The 7,034-nt window shown below is 41.5% G+C and overlaps 1 pseudogene; it reads left to right on the top strand.

The window, feature by feature from the left end:
* The first annotated feature begins 1,711 nt into the window (after positions 1-1,711).
* LOC120056476 lies at positions 1,712-6,764 on the top strand (annotated as a pseudogene).
* The last annotated feature ends 270 nt before the right edge of the window (positions 6,765-7,034 follow it).

The raw sequence follows: 7,034 nt of genomic DNA, 5'->3' as shown, positions 1-7,034 counted from the left end.
ACAATGTTCTGCAGTGAACCGCGGTTGCATTTTTTTCCTTTCCAGCCACCCTTTCAGCCATAATACATTGAGTTAGGCTATTTTATGCAGAGGAACTGTAACTCTTTCATGACTTGAATTCAACTTTGCTGAAGAAATGTAAAAGGGATAGATCATATCGTGAGAAGTAGGGGAGGAAATGCTTAAAAACAGCTTGATATGATTATTGGTAATGACCAGTTCCAACACAGACATTGATCCCAGCCAATCAGAGGGTTAAAATAGTTTCTCAGGAAAAGGAATGTGCCAATGGAATTACTTTGCAAGGGTGTGTGCAGGAAACCAAATGTACAGGTAGCTAAAGAGGTATGAAGGTGAAAAAATAGCACTATGAACCACAGTTCTGATCTACATAGATTCCGTTTTCATATTGCCGCTGATGGAGCATGATGTGTACCAAAGTGTATACTACTTGATCTTATACATTAATAAAACAGCTTATTACGGTGTGGGTTGTACAATACTACAAAACTGAAACCTATATCCGTCCAGTTTATATTTGTCATGTGCAATAAGACTTACTGAGAAAGATTCATGGTGTGTCCGAGAAAACATCCCCATCTGCTACTTTATTCAGTTGATGATATTGTAAGTGGAAAATGGATGTGAATGTTACCATTGGCTGGTTCAAAGTGTCTGTCAACTCCTCTGTCATTGCCAATAATTCAATCCCACCCATACCATGCACACAATGAAAAACAGAGCAACTTTTCAGGCCACTTGTCAAATCATTGAGTTAACTGTCTCCCTATTTGTGCATGTTGTCCACTGGCGACAAGTCCTTGGATAATCACTTAATCCATATTAATGTTCAAATGGGAGAAGAATGACCAAAAACACATACAGTGACACGCAGAAGACAATCAAAGACAATCAAAGACGGCGAGACACAAGAAATGTTTTCGATAGTGTCGGTTCGGAGGTGGTGATGGTTAAAAACCACAATGATACCAATCATAAAAGTAATAGTCATTATGGCTAGAGTTAACAATAAAAAATATGAAGCTGGATTTCTCTCTGGTTTGGATCCAGTGGATGAAGTTGGGGGGAGGGGATGCTTGAGTCTGTGTGGCGTGGGGGGTTTGGGTGGTGAGGTTGAGACTGGTGTGGAGAGGGGTAGGTCTTTAGCCACGTAAGAGACAGGAGGAAATGTATTTATCTCCAGCCCCAAGTCCCTTTATCTATTTCTCTTTCCATCCTTCTCAACCCCCATTATATTCAGAGTTCGAGGTCCTTCGAGATTTGCGTGGCGATGTCCCGGAAAGCAAGTGGTGCCCCCCAGAGTCGCGTGTACCGCACCCCGTTGGAAGACTCATTGTTGGCGGCGCTGCCCCCTGTGGAGAGGTGGCACACCTCGGCCTCAAAGGCCACTTGACCACTGGCCGCCCCGTGGGTGCAGGAGAGCAGAAAGGGGCCGGCATGGTGGACTTGGCAGCCGCAACCCCGTGCCGCCGTACCCCGTGCCGACTGACGTTTGCAGCTGTTCTTTTGACTATCTTCCACTGTCAGTGTCTGGGAACGTCCTTGATAGGTTACTATTAGGTTTGGTGGTTTAAACGTTTTCCATGTGTTCCTAATGTCTCTATTCTGTGCTGTTTTCCGTGCAAATTATGGACTCTAAAGATCAAAGCTATTCTATAATTTACCCCCCTGCAGTGTTAGAAACGCAATCATGCCTTTCGGTAACACCCACAACTTCAAACTCAACTTTAAAGTTGAGGAGGAGTACCCTGACCTCACCAAGCACAACAACCACATGGCCAAGGTGCTGACCAAGGACATGTACGCCAAGCTGAGGGACAAGCAGACCCCCTCTGGCTTCATTTTGGATGACATCATCCAGACCGGTGTCGACAACCCTGGTGAGTGCCACATATCTCCCAAACACCCCTGCGTATTTTTCACACAACAGTGATATATTAATGTCAGTTAGCCTACTATGTAGATGTGCTGCCTTTTTATCGTCCTCCCCCTCCTCTCCTAAGGTCACCCCTTCATCATGACCGTTGGCTGCGTGGCAGGTGATGAGGAGTCCTACGAGATCTTCAAGGATCTGTTGGATCCCATCATCTCAGACCGTCATAGTGGATACAAGCCCACAGACAAGCACAAGACCGACCTGAACTTTGAGAACCTGAAGGTAGTGTCTAATTCTTCTGACATGTTTTATGGGTTTCATTTCCTATACGAAATGCCAAAGAATACTGCTGAGTAAAAGCAATGTGAAAATGTTTGAATAATCTCTAAATGGGAGGTTGGGAATCACAAACTTCTTTGAGACACTTGAAATGTTCTGGTCTGAAACTCTGTTGTGACCTTCTCTCTGAGTAGGGATGAAATGACGGCAGGTAGCCTAGTGGTTAGAGCGTTGGGCCAGTAACCAAAAGGTTGCAAGATTGAATCCCTGCGCTGACAAGGTAAAAGTCTGTCGTTCTGCCCTGAACAAGGCAGTTAACCCACTGTTCCTAGGCTGTCATTGTAAATAAGAATTTGTTCTTAACTGACTTGCCTAGTTAAATTCTTTTTAAATTCTTAAAAAATTACCTGAACCCCAACTATGTCCAGCCGTGTGCGTACTGGCTGCAGCATCGAGGGATACACTCTGCCCCCCCTCAGCCGTGGTGAGTGCAGAGCAGTGGAGAAACTGTCCGTTGAGGGTGTGCCTCCCAGCTATCAATAGCTACAAGACATATGCATACACAGGATTATGCATGAAGATAAGCAGTAAAACACGAAATGGAGATCTGAATTCTTAGCCACTCCTCAGATTAATTGGAAATAGAGATCAAAAGTAAATCCTTAGCTGCAATGACTAGTGCATGGTGTCAGATAACTCCAGGCAGGGAGATACCATGTTAAAAGTAAGGGGAAACAGGGGTTTTCTGTCTCTCCAGGTCTGAACACCCTGGACGGTGAATTCAAGGGAAAGTACTACCCCCTGAATAAGATGACCGATGCCGAGCAGGAGCAGCTTATCGCTGACCATTTCTTGTTTGACAAGCCCGTCTCCCCCCTGCTGCTGGGCGCTGGTATGGCCCGTGACTGGCCCGATGCAAGAGGAATCTGGTATGTACCCAGAACACAGACCCATACCAATAGTTAACCAAAACAATACTGTATTGTACTGTACAGAATATCCCACAATGTATCATAGTGATGTATCATGTGAAACCTCATCCCTCCTTTCTGAAGGCATAACAATGCCAAGAGCTTCTTGGTCTGGGTGAATGAGGATCACCTGGGTGTCATCTCCATGGAGAAGGACGGCAACATGAAGGAGGTCTTCAGACGCTTCTGCGTTGGTCTGAGAAGGGTATGTACTGGTACTCAAACCATTTTGACATGGCACAAAAACACCCCTAACACAATGGAAATGCAGGGAGACAATTATAAGAATCTTAATTTAGGTTAACCCAGAACTAAATTCTTGCGTAACTGGTCCGATGCTCAATTAAGATTTCGGTCCAGGGATAGCCCCCTTTTTAAAAATGTTCGCCTAAATGACATACCCAAATCTAACTTCCTATAGCTCAGGCCCTGAAGCAAGGATATGCATATTCTTGGTACCATTTGAAAGGAAACACTTTGAAGTTTGTGGAAATGTGAATTGAATGTAGGAGAATATAACACAATAGATCTGGTAGAAGAAAATACAAAGAAAAAAACAACTGTTTCTTTCTACCAGAGTCTTTGAAATGCAACAGAAAGGTCAATGTTCCAGCCATCACGCTGGTTGTAATTCCGATTATGTCCACAAGATGGCGGCAGTGTATGTGCAAAGTTTCAGACGGATAACTTGAAGTATGAGCAAACTACATGACATTTAGTGTGAAGTCACCCAGGTACATTTGGGCAAATTGTGAAGGAGACATTTGTATTCATATTACATTGTTCTGCAAGAATATCATCAAATCTGTATACTTGGACTTTGATTTAGCTTTTCCAGTATTAGTAGCCATATTATAAGTTCAACATTTGCAAAACAGTTTTCATAACTTCATAAGTCTGAATATTCTTATAATTTTTGTCCAAAAGGAAAAGGCATGCTGTCGTACAAGGTTAGTAGCTACATTTTACAACAGATACATGGTTTCCGGATACTCCCGTAAAGCCCAGATCATTGGCTATCTAGCTAGCTTTGACCCCGATTGGTGCATATTTGACAAAGTTAGAGTCGTTCAAGTGAACACCGCCCACGTCATCGGTGTGCCATGAAGGCATCGCTCTCTGACCAAATATGGTGCCATATAGGATATACTACACCCCTAATGATATAGTGAAGTCTGGTTACGTTCTAGGATCTCCAAGGAATAAATACTAACGTGATTTGACTGGTTGAAACAACGTTTAGGGTTAGATTTTCACAGATTCCTTTCTTTGCAAATTGAACGAGTGGAAATACAAAATCGATCATGCATGCTATATGGACCCTTTTAGGATATGAAAAATGATTTTTATCTAACAAAACGACACTTCATGTTATCTCTGGGACCCTTTGGATGAAAAATCAGAGCAAGACTTCAAAATGTAAGTGCATATTTCACTTTCAGAGGTGAATTTATCAAACCTATCGCGGTGATAGAAGTGTTTTGTTGTTAGGAGCTCTCCTCAAACAATAGTATGGCATTTTTTCGCAGTAATAGCTCTTGTAAATTGGACAGTGCAGTTATATTAACAAGAATTTAAGCTTTCAGCCGATATAAGACACTTATATGTACCAACATTTGTTGTTTCTCTAAAATCTGCGATCATGACAAGGCGCTGTATGATTTACAACTGTCCCGTTGACGGGACGCCTATCCCTAAGAAGCGATAGAACAAGGATCGGAACCAGAACAAAGAGCTCCACCCCTTGCTCTTTTCAAGTTACAGGCAATTCTATGTGCCAAATCTCTCTTCCCCTTTCGGAATTCGAAAGACTCTAACACCGGCAAAATCGTGATTTGTTCAAAGCACCGGAACTAATGCTGCTTGTTATCTCATGCATCCCTTTGTATCATGGCAGATCAACACTACTACTACCACTACCACCAGGCTGCGTCTGCAGAAGCGTGGCACAGGTACGCACACACACAACAAAAAACATCCAGAGCAGCTGCTGATATATTCAACTCTAAAACGTCACAGATCACGACAGTCTTCCCTTTTACCACACAACAAGTAAAAAGGAACAGAAATGAAAATGAGCGAAAGCTATTATGAAATAGCCATGACCACAGCGGTTGAAGGAAAAATCCACAAAAAAACGATATATATATATTTTTTTTCATTAGTTCACTGTTGGTACAGTCCCAACATATTTTGCATGCCAGCAGTCAAGTTTTCAAGATATTGGAATTTTAAGAAGCAAAGTGTCACTTGCCACATCCTGATGATGCTAAATGCATCATATAATGGAAAACACATCATCGTAATGATGTGGCAAGTGATACTTTGCTTCTTGAAAATCCTATATCTTGAAAAGTTGACTGTTGACATGCAAAACATTTGAGACTGTATCAACAGTGGACTAATTTAAAAAATACCAAAATGTAGTTCCTTTGAGTAGTCTGTTCATTGAGTCTGTTATTTTTGGCAGTGGTGGAAAAATTATTCAATTGTCATACTTTAAAAAAAAAAGTGAAGATACCTTAATAGAAAATGACTCAAGTAAAAGGGAAAGTCACCCAGTAAAATACTACTTGAGTAAAAGTCAAAGTATTTGGTTTTAAATATACTTAAGTATCAAAGTACAAGTAAAAGTATAAACCATTTAAAATTCCTTATATTAAGCAAATCAGATGGCACAAATATTTAACGATAGCCAGGGGCACACTCCAACACTCAGACATAATTTACAAATGAAGCATTTGTGTTTAGTGAGTCCGCCAGATCAGAGTCAGTAGGGATGACCAGGGATGTTCTCTTGATAAGTGTGTGAATTGGATCATTTTCCTGTCAAACTGTAACGAGTAATTTTGGGTGTCAGGGAAAATGGATGGAGTAAAAAGTACATTATTTTCTTTAGGAATGTAGTGAAGTAAAAGTAAATGTTGGCAAAAATATAAATAGTGAAGTACAGAAAACCCCAAAAACTACTTAGGTAGTACTTAGTATTTTTACTTAAAAGTACTTAACACCACTGATTTTGGGGACATTTGGATAATTTACAGTATGAGTAATTTTGCAGAGATTGTCTGAGACATACACTTAAACCCGCTTCTCTCTCCCTTTTCCCTGCTCTCTACAGGTGGCGTGGACACCGCCTCCGTGGGTGGAGTGTTCGACATCTCCAACGCTGATCGTCTGGGATCCTCTGAGGTAGATCAGGTCCAGATGGTGGTGGATGGTGTCAAGCTCATGGTGGAGATGGAGAAGAAGCTGGAGAAGGGAGAGGCCATCGACGGCATGATCCCCGCCCAGAAGTAAAGAGTTGTTGACGTCATTGGTCGTCTTTTGTTTTTCTATTGTCAAGCGGTACAATGACGCCAACCAACCTGCGTGTAGTGGAGATCTTTTTCTTCTTTCCTTCTGCCTCTTCTCTCTCTCTCTCCTTTGTCATTCTTCTGTTTTTTACTTTCATTTTCTTCCTTTGCCATTCTTTTCCTCTTCTTTCCTGTTCAGTCGGTAACATCCTGGTATCCGCCTCCACCAAAGTCGGGCTTACCTGACAGACGTGAACATTACATTGGTTGTAAAAAGTTATCATTGAAAGTTATCATTGAAACTGTGGTCCAATAAACCTATTACCATGAACCAATACAGATGTCGATGTAGTTTGGTCTTTCTTGGTCATGCACTCAAGCTAAGAGCACAACAAGTGTTAAATCAACTTGAAGTTAACCCTGTTCTTATATTGTCCCACACTACACTAGCTTTCTAACAATTTCAGTTTGTTACTCTGTGAATAGTTGAAATTTAACATATACTAACACTATTTGTTGTATTTACTCTTCACTGGCATCAAGTGTTAAAATTAAACTCCATCAGAATAAATTTGAACTTTAATAGTGAAT

The sequence above is a fragment of the Salvelinus namaycush genome, chromosome 12, assembly GCF_016432855.1.
Source record: "Salvelinus namaycush isolate Seneca chromosome 12, SaNama_1.0, whole genome shotgun sequence".
NCBI lineage: Eukaryota > Metazoa > Chordata > Actinopteri > Salmoniformes > Salmonidae > Salvelinus > Salvelinus namaycush.
This window is presented reverse-complemented; position numbering and strand designations above follow the sequence as displayed.